Source organism: Pogoniulus pusillus, chromosome 24, assembly GCF_015220805.1.
Source record: "Pogoniulus pusillus isolate bPogPus1 chromosome 24, bPogPus1.pri, whole genome shotgun sequence".
Taxonomy (NCBI): Eukaryota; Metazoa; Chordata; class Aves; order Piciformes; family Lybiidae; genus Pogoniulus; species Pogoniulus pusillus.
In genome coordinates this window covers 7,939,777-7,955,979 of record NC_087287.1, presented here as the reverse complement: position 1 = coordinate 7,955,979, position 16,203 = coordinate 7,939,777, and the positions used below count along the sequence as shown (strand labels likewise).

At 42.5% G+C, this 16,203-nt stretch overlaps 1 protein-coding gene and 1 long non-coding RNA gene across 5 annotated transcripts in view; both read left to right on the top strand.

Moving 5' to 3' along the window:
* LOC135185961 (uncharacterized) overlaps window positions 1-15,000 on the top strand; it is a 58,495-nt gene extending 43,495 nt beyond the window's left edge. Inside the window, exons 2-4 of the long non-coding RNA XR_010306702.1 lie at window positions 14,462-14,583; window positions 14,700-14,806; window positions 14,903-15,000. This is a non-coding gene — a long non-coding RNA (uncharacterized LOC135185961). The remainder of the gene's footprint in view (window positions 1-14,461; window positions 14,584-14,699; window positions 14,807-14,902) is intronic.
* OSBPL5 (oxysterol binding protein like 5) overlaps window positions 1-16,203 on the top strand; it is a 173,233-nt gene that overhangs the window by 47,192 nt on the left and 109,838 nt on the right. The window lies entirely within an intron of this gene.

The window sequence follows — 16,203 nt, the reverse complement described above, 5'->3', positions numbered from 1 at the left end:
AGGATCTGGAGACAGCCTTGTGAGTTTTTTGTTGGGACCTTTCCAATTTTTCATGATTCTATATTTCAGGTAAAGATAGAGATTGCATCTGCTGTACCAGCAGTGATCTTGCAGCTGCCACATATAGAAGTAAAGCTGCATTTTGGCTCTTTCTCTTTTGTTCCTTCCCCCCACTTGTTTATGCTCCCAAGAGTTGACTGAGCACTATTCACCCACAGCATTGCACTTGGCATTCAGACTCTGTTGGTTATCTGTAATTCTTTAAAAAATTCTTTATAAATCAAGCCAGTTTGGAAAACTAAGATATGTGTTCAGACAGAAAGGAGGAGGTGTTTTGGTCTGGTATTTGGCAACACAAGGCTATTTATCACAGATTGTGCTCTCTGCACTTTAATAATCTGATGACATTTTGCCAGTAATAAAAAGGTCACAGAAAAAAAGTTACTTCATACAAGTGATAGCATTTAATTGTTCTTGTTATTAAACAGAGCAGAGTTTCCTTGGGACGAAACTTTGGACATTCACAGCTCTGTAAAAGATGAATTAACAGCAGGTACAAGGAATGCTAAAGCAGCTTTCCCAAGCATCCTTTCCATTCCACAGCCCCTGTTTAATTGTTTGTCCTTTCCTGAAGCCAGGTATAGAGAAGATGGAAGGAAAATGTGTGACTTAAACTGAATATAATAGCAAAAAGAAATTATCAGAAGTTGATACTTGGAAAATGAGGCATTAAGTTGATTTAGAAGGCTGCTTGAATAATTTCTCGTAGTCACAAGATAATCCTAATAGTTAGCAATAGTTTTCCATGTTACCCATTAAGAATCTTCTGTTATGTCTGAAGTACACCATTTTGGTGAAATAGAATATTACATACATTTTTAATTTGTCTTCAAACTTCCCTATTGATTTTTGTCTTTGAGGTACATTGGTTTGAGTCTGCAGTGCTGTTTTTGTTGTAACCCCAAGTGGTCCTTGCCAATACACGTTGGAGGCATGGCTGTGGCTTAAATGCAGCAGATGAGGGTTGGCAGTCAAGTGGAAAATGCTGCAACGCTGGCCAGGACCAGGAGCTTGGGTGGGCGTAGGGAAGCTGGAAGGGAAAAGTGTTAGCTACTTGCATGGTTACTGTGTGGAAAAAGTAGGCAGTTGTGGCAGGTTGGTAAGTATTAGTGCTGTGAATTAGGGTAGTTTGTTTTGCACAGGGGTAGTACAACTGGTGAAGGCCCTCTAAGGTTCTGTGACTGTGAAATGAGCAAGTGTCTTGCAGAGGAGTCCTAGTTTGTTTCTCTTGTAACAGGACATTTACTCCTCCTCAAAGCATATAAGGTACATAAGAGCGTGTGCCTGGAAACCTGAGTTATGACAATTACATGGCTACAGTGGACAGAGGAATTGTGCCACATTTCTTCTGTCAAATGCCTCTCAAAATGAATTAGAGCATAGGTACTTTCAGAGGGGAGTGCTGAACAGTCTGTGCTGGGGGAAACAGCACATTTAGGCTCTGGTGAAGTGACCCGGGGTTGTTAGCATTTTAGTGTCATTACATGAAGGTCTGGTGGGCAGAAGCTGCATCTTTAGCTGCCCAAGAATTGCTGTTAATAGGTGTTGGAAGCAAACCAGATGCACTCGAAATTAATTTATTGCAAAAAGTGCTGGCTTGCCATTTGAATTACTTCTACCAAAGCACTCTTGCTCAACTTGGAAGGTTTTGATTTTTTACAGAGCATTGTGGGTGTTGGGACTCACTGCTGTGTTGTAAAATGCAGAAATGTGCTGGAGCTGGAAGGAGCCTCTGACTATGTGAGGGCTGAAGGAGCATCCTCAGCTTCCTGCTATCCCAAGGAACTTGGAGAGTCGTATTGACGTCTGCTTTTATAACCTTTTATATTTAAGTGTTTTAAAAGCTTATCATGCTTGTGCAGAGTAGCACAGTGTGTTTTTGTACTTGCTTTCTACCAAATGTGTTGCTCTTCTTCACTCAGCAAATGCATGCAGAGTACCTAAACAAACTTATTAGAAAACCCCTAAGCACAGGAAGTACAAAAATCTTGAGCTTTACTTTTCAACTATCTTTTCCTTAGGATGACTTACATCTGGAGGTCATTCCTTCCTCTGTAAGATCATTCCTACTGTAAGAAAGGATGTAGAAGGTTTCCCTTGTGAAAGCATCCGGCTTTGCTCTGTTTGGGTTTGTGTGCTGCTCAAGCTCTCTGGAGTACATCTCTCAGAAAATGCAGTCATTTCCTCTCCTAAATTCTTTGTTTAGCCAGCACTGTTTGGGCAGACTGAGAGATAAAGATGGAAACTTTGACAGAGGCTGGAGAAATGGTCCTAATCTCAGGCACGTCCGAGGTGAATATGAAGGGAGCAGGTGGGCAGGATGCTCTGTGGCAAACACATTGTGTAATGCTGGTGCCTGTGTACACAGGAGAGTGATATCTTCCTTACAACTCTGTCTGATTGATGTTGCATTTCTTGTTTAATCAGATACCAGTGTTATCTCATCCTGGGAATTTCTGTGGCTTGTCTCCACCCCAGCTGAAAATGGGACTTAATGAACAGCTTCTGGAAAGTGGGGAAGAAAGTACATCATGGCCCACCTCTGTTTTTGTTCACAGCTGATTTACTTGGCCTTTTCTTGATGTTTTCACTAGTTCTTCGTAGATTTTGGATGCATTTGTAACTAGAAACCCTCATTTATCCGGTTGTACTTTCCCCATAAATTCAAGGAAATGTCTCTCACTTGTACTTAAAAACTAATAATAAATCAGGCAGTTATGCTAATATCAGAGGCTATCTCAGTGGTCACAGAAAAGAAAGACAGAGCTAAGGACAGGAAGTCAGGGTAATACTGCTGCATTCAAAACACTTTTTTGTTTTCATTTAGGTATTTTTAACTAAGGGTGATTGCATTTTTTTCCTTATCTGCATTGATGTGTCAGTGTTAGAAGCTGCCAGTGTAGATGTCTGTCTCAGGGAATATATTCCAGGGACTGATGGATTAAGTGATGTTGAGGAAACAAAAGGAATGCTTCAGCAACTCTCCTTATTAGTAGTAATAAATTCCAGATTAAAAATTGCAGCCCCAGATAAATCAAGATTTATTTAGATTTGCAGTAGTCCAGAGCCTTTCCTTTGTTTCCACCCCCCTCTTCTTGCTATTTTGACCCCTCACTCGGGTAGACACATTTCCTTCATTTGGTCTAGTGCTTCCCAGGTGAGGTGCTCTAAACACTTTCAAAGGAAGTGATAAATTGTTTCCAATCTCTTGTTACCTTGAAATTGATTTTTCTTTTTGATTCTGTGAATCCATTTAGGCATTGATCTAAATTCCACTGAAATCATCCAGGGGAGTGACACACAAAACTGAATGAGAAGTAAATCAGGCCTATGGGCTGTACTCATGGCTTGAATATGTAAAGGTATTATCTTTGTATACATTTGAGCTTTCACTCTGTTCCTCTTTCCTCTGAGCCATGCACTTTCATGGGCTGGCAGTGTGATGCCAGAGGATGTAAAATGTCAGGGACCTGGCATATTTGTAGGTGCAAGCAGGACATGCCCTTTGTGAGGTGTTGATGAATTTTCCAGTATGCAGGACAGCAGATGCTGTATTGGTGTAAAATGATGCAAAGTATGTATAAAATTGGAACAGAGAATCTTCCCCTGTCTGCCCCAGGGTATGCAGAGCTCAAGTACCTTCTGCTGAAAACATTTCCTTCCATGAAGTTTTATTTGCATACTGGGGAACCCCACTGGAGGCATCATCCCTTCTTGGGGCAAGGAAAGCTGTCAGTAGCGATACAATGGTTTTTATCAAAATAAATAGCGCTAGTCACAAAAAAAATATTCCCATTCTTTGCAGGATAAAGGAAAGCTGCCCCTGAACTGCTGTAATTTATATCCTTTATTTTTCCATTGGCTGTTGATGGGGAGAATAGCAGCATGCCTGCTTGTCACCTAGACATCTGCTATGCCAAAGCAAATAATTGCAGCACATGGCAAGCAGAGAAGGCACCAAGGTGCTTGATGGATAAGATTTCCTTCCCCAAGCAGCAAGGTATATTTGTGGGAAGATAATAATTAACTGTGTTTGAAATGGCCTGTTCACTGCATAAAATTCCCAATCAGGTCTCCCAGCAGAGACCTGAGCAGAAATCACGACAGATGAATCAGGTTGGCAGACAAACAATTGTAGGCCCAGATCAGGCCATGTCACCATTTTGTCTTCAGTGGATGAAGTCAAGGAAGAATTCATTATGTGATGACTAACATTTTGCTTGGCTCCTTCCCTTCATCTTGCAGCTGCCTTAGTTCACCTGAAATAGGATCCTTGGTCTGTTAACATTACTGTTGAGCTTTGATACTGCACTGGTGTCCCAAAGTCCCTATCCTCAATCAGGGCAAGATGCTGCAGGCCCAAAGAGCTGCTCTTGGAGAATGGTAGTAAGATGGATGGAGAGCTGGAGCATGGATGTGGATGAGTGTGAATGCTGAATTGCTCCTCAGAAGTGAGAGCAGTTAGAGCTAGCTCTGAGGGTGGAGGCAGGCTCCCGTGCTGTAATTACAAAGGCTGATGTTTGAATTGTTGCTACGTGCTTCAGAGATGTGCTCACAATTAAGAATGTGGTTTACAATAGTAGTAATTTTACATCTTTCTGTCATGTGCTTCCTTTTTAATTGGTCTGTACTGTGATTTACTGAGGGAGGCTTCCCGAGTGGTGTAAATTCCTTGGAAGGGTGGGTTCCTAACTCTCCTAGAGGTGATTTGATGTTCCTATTCCAGTGACTACTTCAGCTGATGTGATGGAAAACTGGCCCATCTCCTTCCTGTTGCAAAACGCAAGGGCCATCCCTGGATGCCAAGTGATTACTGGATGTAAGGCAAGAGGAGAGAGTGTGTACATGGAGGCAGAGGAGAAAGCCTGTGTTTGTACAGTGAGGTGGGGCATTGAACTGCATCCCTTTGAAAATTGCTGGTGGGACAGTGAGCAAACCTGCCTTATTTCAGAGCTTCTAGTAATTCTTTCAGCTGTTTTCCAAATTTAAGTGAGGTAGAGGCCGATTTGAGACTCAAAGACAGCATACAACTAGATGTTCAAAACTAAAGCTCTAGTATGCAGGTATAGCCAAAACAGCTGGGACAGTGCTTCTCAAAAAGTACTTTGCTCATCCTTTTGTTTGGGATGATACTGAATGTGCAGGAAAACATTACCAGTCTCAGGGATCCTGAAGTTGTTAGACCTTGTGAAGCTTCTTGTTGTTGTTTTGGTTACTCTGCATATGAGGTTTTTTTCATTGTTTGCTTGAGTTTGGGTTTTTGTTTTATTTTGGTGTTGTTTGGTTTTGTTTCTTTGTTTTACTAGCAAACTCCTTTTTTTCCCCCACAAAGCAATCTCCAAGTTTGAAAGGAAGAAAAAAAATACTGTGAAAATGATTATAAAACAGCCAATCATAGCAGCCCTACTTGAAAGGCTTCAGGAGAGTAAAAAAAAAATTAAGTTTATGAGCAGCAGCTTTAGTGCCAGATAAAACCATTTGCTCAGTATGAGAACAAAATAACTTGGACTTAACTCTGACATAATCCTATGGCTGGCTCATAGGCCTCTGCTGGCTTCTAAATTATGTGGATACAAGATAAGAACATGACTGTAGGTTTGTCCATAGGAAGTGGTCAGTACCATAGAATCATAGAATTGTTTGGTTTGGAAAAGACCTCTAAGATCATCAACAAACCTTTAGTCTGGAAACGAGGTAGCCTTGTGTGCAGTCATCCTCCTGGGCTGCCCCATCTCTGTGCTTGCAGGTGTCTTTTACACAGTGCTGGGACCTGCTTTCTTTCATGTAATGTAACTGGCAGACTTTATTCAAGATAAGATTCTTGCCAACTGATGTGGTGATAATTAAAGTCACTGTTATACATTGCGCACTCACTATTGTATATTATGTACTCAGTGGAGGAGAAGGGAAAATAAGTGAAGAAATGCTAGCTTTGAAGAGGAGTGGTTGTGCCAATTATCATGGATAAGTTGTTCAGTGACAGTTAATACATGTGAGTGAAAACAGCCCCTCTGTGATGCTGTGCCAAGGTCAGAATTTGAGCTGTCTGGAGAGTGAAAGTTACTGTCTTACAGATTGAGGCTCCTTAGAAGAAAACATCTTTATTGCATAAATTGAAGCAGAGCTTTTCTAGCTCTGTCATCCATATAATATCCTCCCCTTGATGCTCAAAAATGGACCATGGTAAAGCAGAGCTAAAACCTCCTCATTTGAAGTGTCCCGCAGCACTGGGCATAATGCAGTGGGTTTGTGAAACTCATCTTACTGTGGCTATGCCCAGTGTATGCACTTGATTTTGTGGGAGGGCAGATACTGCAAAAAAATTTTTTTGACCATCATTGGTGACAACAGAGCTGTGTTGAGTTATACCACCTGGAGCTCCTCCTCAGTGTGCTGCTACATCTTTACCAGGTGGAAAATGATCAAATTCAGAAAGGTGACTGACCATTTTGTCCATGTTTTCTCATTTTTCAAATAGGATTGAGTCAGCCCTTCATATTTTGGAGGCTAAACTACATTTGCAATGCAGTTCTCCTAGTAGCTGGTAATTTGGGGTATCTGATTCATCCATGTGAATGTGTGTTGTGCAGAGCAAGGTCATTTTTTTTCTCTCTCTGCCTTCTGTCTATCTAACCAGACACCATCTTGTAGATATTTTGTTCAATATCTGTGAAATCATTTTCAGTTCACTTCATATTTGGGTTATATGTGTCTGTCTGTGTCCCCCTGCCCACCCTCCCCAGTTATTGGCAGATACATTATAGAGGCTATCCAGAAACTGACATTTCATTTTAGTCTCTGAAAAAGAATCCCATGACTGATTGCGTTTTGAAGACATTGCAGTGGTCTGTGATGCTGACCAAGGAGATGCTCCTTTATTGCATTATGTTGCCTTGCTGCTGTGTATTGTGATATCCGTGGCAGAGCATAAACACCATTCTGTCTGTGTATAGCTTTTTACTTGAATGCAGTCATTTCGTAGAAGTGGCACTGTTTGCAAGCAGAGATTACTATCTCTTCAGTTGCCTGTACAGAAGAGCATCTAGAGTCCTGGATATGGAATCTCATTATTCACTTACATTGGTGTGCTTGAAGGAATGAGACCATCACACATAAAATGTCATAATACATCACACTTGCCTTTCCTAAGAGTCTGTGCGCATAGAAGGAACTGATAGCCTTAAGGTCAGCTGAGTGTTAAGGGCTTTTTCACTGCAAAGAACATATTGGATAGATTGGTCCTTCAAAGATGAAGTGTTGCTGAAGCTGAGCACCATCAGTACTTCCAGTGCAGTGTGAAAGCAAACACTGAGGCCCTGGATTCCTTTGCCAAACAGGATTGCTGTGTTCCAGACAGCCCTGCCGGCGGGTGCCTCCGCCAGCCTCAGGGCCACCCGCCCCTTACAGCGTGGGTGCTCGGGCTGCTGGTCTCTGCTCTCCCCTGCTCTCCGGCACAACCTGATAAATTAGTCCTTCCAATCTAATTTGTTGTGGGAAATGGCTCCCAGCAGCTTCTTTCCTTGTTGCTGATCCATCCAGGGAAAGTCATTGCCACTTGACTCCTTTCTAACCTATCTGTAAGTAATTTTTATTTATCTCACAGTACTGGGCTTTTTTGGGATGATACCCCCTTCTGTCACTAAGGCACCCTAAATTTCACTAATGGATACCAAATGTGCTGGAAAACCTGAAGGGCTGTAATTAGTCAGGGATAAAAGACTGTTGTCAAACAGTAGGATTTTACAAGTGGAAATACCCCACTGCTCACGTCTAATTGAAGCCAGACTCCTGTACAGAGCTCCTCTTGCACTGGGATTTGCCAGTACTGAGGCCTGTGGGTGTGGCACACCTTGTAGCTGCAGAAAAGGCATAAAGTCATTTAAAGTTGTATTTTGGAAGATAGGATCGGGTTTGGGGTTTTCTTAACTGTTTGTGAACAGAAAAGCTGTCGTTGCTCTGAGCAATCTGTGTGAGCATCTCTGAGAGGGGATGAGCCTGGGCAGTTTCAGGAATGAGTCTCAGGGCTTCCTTTGCTGGTCCTAACAGACACTCCCACCACAGCAAGCACCAGTGCTGGGTGTGTGCACCAAAGCCAACTGGGCAGAAGGGCAATGCAAATCAGATGAAGCAGATTCTTGAACAGATTGAGCTCTATGCTTTACTAAATCAGTTCTTAAATGTCAAATTCCTTATAAATACCAGGCAGTGTGCAGCTGCATAGAGATAGTGTAGCTGCTGGGTGGGAGAGTAGGGTTGAGCTGTTCTCCCATGAGCCAAAAATATGGTGGTTGTGCTTCTGAGAAAGAGTTATCCACGTTTCCCTCCCAGTTTAAGGCAATGGGTCAGCCTCTTCTTAGCATGGTGAATAATGTGTCCAGTCAGCACTGGGGGAAATCCTGGAATAGTCCAGAAGTGCCAAGAGTGCTAACACAATACTGGCACTGGCAAATCTGTGTGAATAGCTTTGAAGTGTAGTAATGTGGGCTGCAGATTTCACAGCTGACTCCTTAATGGAGACCACAGATCCATCACTTCAAAATATCAGGCCTTTGTCACCCAAAATAGGCTTTTGTTGTCTTTTTCTGTGTATAATATATGGAATTTTTCCTTCTTTTTTTGCTTTGTGTCATGCAGTATAATGGGAAAAGGATCTGGGCAGCTCACATTCAGAACCTCAGCTAGGAAGAAAGGCTCCTTCCTGGTTGCTCACTGCCCAGAGACAGGCAGATGCAGCTGAATTGTGGTCAGGGCAGGCAACCTAGAGGCAGCTCTCAGGACTTCTGGTAGAGTATTACAGTGCTCTTCTCTCTCTACCCACTCCAGTGCTGTGTATGTAGGATCTAAGAGAGCCACAAATGAAGCCTAAAATGTAAATTTCCCTATTTTAGTGGTTTGAGCCAAGGCCTAGACTGTCACATTAGCTTTTTCAGTGACTGAATTGTGAGAGTAGGCTCTCTCCTAGTTTACCTGTGTTAATTGAGCAAATATGGATTCTGTGCAAAACTGCAGTATTGTATTAGCAAGAGGGAGCTGCGATGCCCCTTGAGAACTCAGCAGTGGTGATATTCTGAGTTGTGGTTAGATGTGGTGAGGTCTCAAAAGAAGAGAAAACAAGTCTCTATTTGTACACTCATGCTTGTACCACCAGAATCATAGCATGTAGCAGTGTTGTGTATACTTAAAGTCTTGTCTGGTTTTGAGGTTGAAGGTTGCACTGTGCATGGTGCAGTGAGATGGGATTCTGGGTGTTTCCAGTATAATTTTTGTTCAGATAAGGATTGTGCTTTGCATATATAGTTCCCACTTATGGGCTAATCTTTGCTTCCTGTGCTTAATTTCATGTTATGGAGCAGTCTTGGAGCATGCAAACTGGATTGCCTTCAGCTGAAACTAATTTTACTTATGATAACCAGAAGAGATAGTCCAGAGTAAACCTGTCCTGTAACTTGATTTCTAATCTAGATTCATCTGTTATTTTGGTAATTACAGTTCATGATTTTAGATCTTTGTGTTTGTGAAAAACATCAGCCCATCAGCAGCCCTGGAGATATGAGCCCTGAGTTAAAGTCATTGGCCCACAAGCTGTGTGGGTGCCATAGGAGCCAGGATGTCTGGGGGCCTTTCACAAATGTGGTGGAAGATTAATAGGGCTGAAGTATTGTGGGCTATCACATTGCTCCTATGTTTAGCCCCAGCAGAGTGAGACATATTTTTAATATAGTCACTGATATTGCTGAGTTCTGACCAACAAATGTTAAAGCTCAGTTTTGTTCCTGTAGGTCTTCTGCGCTCCAGGGCAAACTGGAGGGCTTTTAATTTTCTCAAAGCTGGAGTGCAATAGTTTTGCTTTTGTTGTAGCTTGGCCTTGGGCAGGGCATGGTTTGCCCTGGAAGCCATTTGTTCATACCTTTATGAAACCAGAAGGTTTTAAAGTTCTGACTACTCACCACTCCAGTGTTTGAGTCACCTCTGAACAGCATTCCTAAAACTTTTCATGGACTCCAAAAGAGAGGAAGAGCTCAGGGACTCGTCATCCCATTCCAGGCCTTTCTGTTGCAGGGACCCTCTGCAAGTTTTTCCCTCCATCTGCTCTTAGGCTGTTGCCCTTTCTAGTTACACAGGAGTTTCACAGCCAGACCTCCAAGACAAGGAAGGATGTTAGGACATAAGGAATGTCTAATAGGACCTATGAAATAAGGTCCTTTTGGTTGCAGTGAGGTGCACAGGTGGAACATCTCCAGCTGGCCTCAATCTCCAAATCATCTTTTTGTGCTGCAGCTCTCTGCTGATAAAGTCCTTATTGGTGTAAAATGTCATATGGACCAGAAGCAGCTCACAGGTGTCATCTGAAAAGGTCATGTTTTACCAGCAGCTTGTTTCCTTGTTTTCATAATTTTGAGTGAACCTGTTTTAATTTTCACTGGGACTTCCTGATAACCTCAGAACATCCTGTAGGTGAAAGCATTGTTAGTGAATCTGCATGAGCAGATTTACAATTAATGGAGAGGCAAAGCTTGTCAGCAGACTCCTGAGGGGCAACAATTGTGTTCCTCTTCAGCACTCTGCCTGTTATGCAAACAATATTGTAAGGTTGCTGTGAGGAAACACTCTGATCTTTTCCTTTCTTTAATGTGCTCTTTTTTCTCTCCCTTCTCTCCCTCCCCCTACTCCCCCCTTTTCTTGTTTTAATAGTTTCATTTTTTCTTTAATTTTGGCATCTAGCAAGTAGAAAGTTGTCCCTGCTGGGCTGGAAGACACTGGTGTGCTCTAAGTTGTTGCTTGTTGACTTATCCTTGCACAACTCCCAGGAAAATGTACTTCAGGCTTTGCTCCATCTGGCTAAGTGCCCCATTCTCTATGAGGCACAAGTTGAATTAAGAAACAAAGCTATTTTCTGCAGTCTGGCTGTGGCTACTCAGTCACTGTTTGAAACCATTTTAAACATGAATTCCAAAGCTGGTTTCACATCAAGTACAAATAGGCACTAGGAGCAATACCTTTGTATCTGAAGTTGTGTTGATTTTTCTGGTCTTTGGTGCTAGCTTTGGAATATGAACATGGACTATGACCATGTTAGTAAGTACTTCCACACATTATTCAAGAGCCTAAGCTGGCAGCAAGATTCTTGGGGATTTTGGCTTACTCTTGAGAATTAAAATGTAGAAAATCAGAGTCTGGATTTTGCCAGTGTATCTACCTACAAACATCTCCAAGGTAGGTGTGGGATGTTACTCCTTTAGCTCTGCGAATTCACCCTCCTTTGGGCTGTATCTCTGGGACTTGCTGGAAAATAAATCTACTTTTTCTCAATCTGCACTATAAAAGGAAGCTCTTTTATTCTGTCTCCCCTTTTGTGTTTCTGACAACAACAGATTTTAAGCCCCCTTCAAGGAGTGGTGCGGAGTGGTGCAGTGACCATAAAGCGAGCCTAACCTGGTGTTGGGGCTCCCATTCAGGCAATAAAGACAGCCTCTCCTAGGCTTTGGGAATGGAAGAGCTTGAGAAGTAAAGTGTGGATGTATGAGTTTAAGCAAAATAAGTGAAGCTGTCAGCCTGGTGCTTAGACACACTGATAATTTGAGGTCCATACTGAATCTGGACAGTCCCTTTAAGAGTTCAGTAGCCCACAGGTAGGGCTGTCAGATGATTCAATCTGCCTCTGAAGCCTGAGATGAGGCTGTTGTGGTAGTAGTGTTTATCAGTTAGCTGCCAACGTGTAGACTGTTGTGTCAATGAGGAAAGGTACCAAATGAACATAAATCATATCAATTGAATTCTCTCTCCCCTAAAGTTGTGCAATATGAAGCTGTCCACCATGGAGCTCTGATTAATGAAGACCTCAGAAATCTGAAAGCTGCACTGTTGAGCCTGTTTGCTATATAAGCTGACAGGTCTGACATCCCTGCAATTGCAAGCTAGTAGGAAGCATGACATAACATTGTTGGCTTGGCCTCTCCTCTGTCATCTCCCTCCTTTTTTTGCAGCTCAATCCAATCTCAAGATGGATAGACACAAGCTGCCAGATTTCTGCGTGAGCAGTGTTCTTTGCCACGTGCCTCTGACCAGCTCTGTTAAGTGAGATGTGCTTTGAGGAGCAGAAATATTTGTATGTTTTTAGTAGTGACTTAGCTTCTTCATTTATGTTCCTCTCCTGTTCTTCTCAGAAATAGAGAGCAAGTGATTGGATCATGGTGTTGCTATGGTGAGTTTTAAGGTACACCTTTGATCATAGTTGTTAGGTGCCAGCCAGCATATTAATTCCAAGCCTTCCATATGGTTCCAGACCAAAATACCTCTCTCTTGCTACTCTTCATGTTGTTGAACACTTAGCCTGCCAGCTCACAACTCCTGTGTCTTACTGTGCTGCTCTAAGAAATCCAATCAGGTTTGAATTTCCTTTTCTCTTTGGAACAGCAGCTGGCAGAAGTAGAGCTGAGTTTCTGTCCACTTGTGAGCATAGCAGGCAGGTCTCTGTGTCTTCCTCAGAGCTGACTTTGGGAGCTCTTTAAGATTAGAGGCAAACAGTGTAGTAGGAGATATGAGGAGAAGGGCTCTATGCAGAGAAACGTGAGTGCCAAAAATGTAGACTTCATGGTTTTAAATTGCTTATACCCCTGTCTCTTGCTTTTTCAGTCTTCCCCTTGCATTGTTCACTCACACAGAAGAACATGTATTTGCAGAAGTGATTGCCCTCTCCTGAGCAAGTGTTTGCTGATATCAGTAAATTGCATGGGCCAGCCCTGATTGGTCTATTCTGTAATGGTGGGGAAGGGCAGCACTGCTCAGTATCGATCCCTCTAGCCAATTCAGCAGCAGAATTAATTGGTAGGAAGAATCCTGTTTGATTTCCCTTGGTAGCAGCTGCAGGAAAGGCCCTGCTGATAGACCTTGCTATGTGTGCAGATTTAGTATCACATTGTGGTGTGCCCTTGATGTTGAAGTGGAATGAAAGTGATGGCTTTGGAGAGGTGATAGGAAGAATCAGAAAGCATTCCTCATCAGACTGTGGGAACTTGAGTGTTTGCACCCTCGAGAGACTAAGACACAAGTGAGACTGGTTTCTGAGGTACAGCTAAGCAAGCAATTAATGGTACTTTTAAAAGCATCTGGTAACTTCAGCTGAAATGAAGCGATAAGTGAGTGAGAAATAAGATAGACCTCTTCTTGGATGAAGCACCTTGGTAAAAAAGTAACTCTAGCTTGATACTATATCAGTGTTATCTCTAATGAATATAGAGAGGACCCTTTCTGGTCGTGGACTTCAGTGTCATTACAAGAAGGTTTTCCTGAGATAGTTAAATCTACAGGAGACTACTTAAAGTTGCCTATTTAATGTGAATTTCTGGGTATGTGAAATGAGATACTGAGATTTCTTCTCTGAAAATGAGTAGAGAACCTCCTACTATAGCTGGAAGATTATTATTTTATCCAACGAGCACAACTGAGTCTACAAAATGATTCAGCTAGAAATATGCCTGGAGCAGCATCTCATCCCGTTTGCCTTGTTTCTGTTACCCAAAGAGGCATCCACAGCTCCAAAGCCTTACTGAATTACCCAGGTCTTCTCACTGAGTTGAAAGCAAAAGCCCTGTTGAAGTCAAGTGTGCTTGGGCATCACTTAATTTTAGAGAAATATCTATAAGCAATGCATTTTATAACTTGCCTGTATGCCTTAGGGATGATGGAGGAATGACTGGATTCATGCATAAATGTTGGGGCAAGTGCTGTAACTCACAAACACTGCCAGAAATTAGCATTCTCTTTGCTGCTGCTGCTGCAGGAAGTGTGGCCAGCTGCTGTAGCTCTGCAGCAGGGGTGGCTGGCTGCTGTTTTTGCAATGGTTAAATGCCTCCTACCTATGAAAATATTTTGCTGTCTTATGTGGTTTTATACAAATACAACTGAAAAGCCAAATGGCAGGGAATGTGGTGCTCAGTTATTTTCTGTGATTTGTGCTCTGGTTTATCTGTCGAGGCAGCCGACATGCCCAAGAGAGCAGTCTGAGTACCTGTGTGAGCAGAGATCAGATAGCGTCTGCTGTGCTGGGCTGGAGGGCTTAATCAGCTATTAGAAGATGATATTAGGTAATGTGATTTACAGAGGGCCTGTTCAGAGAGTTTTGAGTCTTTTGTCAGTCAGTATATTCAAGAGGAAGTTTGCAATTTCAGTCTAATCCTTTTGGTTTTATTTTTCATTTCTCTGTGCTTGTTTTTCTGCCAAGCGATTGCCTGCTGCAGCTATTTGCAAGGGCTTGCTTATCTAGGCTTCTGTTATTATCCTGCTTCAATATAGTTATTTACTTGTATGATAATACCTAGAGCTTCTGATCTGAGATCAAAGCTTCACTGTGCTGGATACTATGCAGACCTAGTTTATTAAAGGCATGTATTTGCTCTCCTAGGAATGTTGGACTAACCTTACGATACGAAGAAGGGACAGAATAAGGTAACAGGAAAGCATTCACAGACAGTTTAATAAGCAGCGGTCAATGAACACAAGCTCTCTTGTTTCGAAATGGCAAAGGTTTGTGCCTGCAAAAACAAAAACAAACAAAAAAAGAAGCTAGAAATTGTTTTCCCCAGCAAAACAGCAATTATCAAATTGTTTTCATTTTTGTCACCTCTGTCAATTATTTGCAGTGCTTTTTGAGTGCGGAAGGGTTTTTGCTGCTATTTGCGGGACTGCAGCCAACCTTACCAATCAGTAGGCACAAGAGGTTCTTTAAACAGCCATTAGGAAATCCCAGGTAAGAGGTTTGCATGACAGACCTTGGTCAGATGTATACTTCTTTGAAGTGATGCCTGGCTCAAGTCTCTAGTGAGTCCTTGTGTTTGTCCTGCAGGCTGCCTCATCTTCTGACCTCTTCACAAAGCAGTTGGTACAGCTCATGTTAGTTCTACTTGGCATAAATCTCCTCCAATTGTATTACAAAAGGCAGAATTACTGACCTTAAAGAGATTAAATAAATGCAGGTTTTGGAGAAATCTCAGTAGTTGTCATATATTGAACTGGACAGCATCATTACTCAGGCAGGAAATTGGTTGGTTGATGTGCAGCTCTACCAAGTAGAGCTGTAGTGTGTCACTGTGGACACAAGATGAGTTGAGACTGTGAACAAGACAAACTGCATGCTAGGCTGCACTATGAGAACACTGCCAGCAAACTGAAGGGATAAGTATTTTCTTCTATCCTTTGGTGCCCTCTCACTTCAAGGGGATTGTGGAGAAGCTTAGAGGGCCCAAAGCTGACTACACAGGTGTGTGAGAAAAGCAGTAGCAGTGAGTTCAGAGTACCACAAAGTGAAAGCTGAATGTGTTCCAGCAAGAAGTTTGTGAAATTCCCCTGCTATGGGAATGGAGGTTTTGAGCATTATCTTCCTCATCTTCAGTGCCTTCTCACCAAGCCTGCTTGTACCAGTAGGTTTCATCCACCTAGGTCTGATGGTAGCCTTGGAAAAAAAATAGGAAGGCTTCTAAAGCTTGTGAGGTCAGGTTTATTTTGTTTCTTGTCTTGTTTTGGGATTATTTTTCTTTTTCCTTTTTTTCTGCAACAGCAATGTATTTCTCCTGCCAGCAAGGAGGCAAACATTCCTTCCACCTTAGAACTGTGCAGCCTGCACTTCTCTTTCTCTGCTGGCTCCCACACTTGGCTTTCTGTTATTGCTGCTGCTGAGTTTAATTTCAGAGATGTGCCAGGCTTAGCTGACAAATCCAAATTTACATCTTCTTGCCTTTAAACAGAGCAGAAGGTCTACAGAAGTTTGTTTTTTTTTAGGGTATCTGTTCAGAATAGCTAAGAACAGAGGCTTGTTTGCTGTGTATGAGACCGTACAGCATCCCTGGACCCAGTTGTACTGGCCGCTTGGCTTTTCTTCTCCTATACCTTCATTACTTATGATGGTGATGGCATCGTGAGGCAGGTGACAGCAGTCCCGGGGGGAGTTAGGGGCAGAAACCTCCAGGCAAGCTAGCTGTGAGACTGGAGTTACTTTTACTTCTCAAATCTCTGGGTCACTTCAGCCCACCCACAGTTGTTTTGTTGCTTTATTTATATAGTAGTCTTTTACTGCCTCTGATCTCTACTTCATGTTTCCAGTGACATGTTGGTGCAGTGTTCCATCCTGGCAGGGGAAGATGTTTCCTG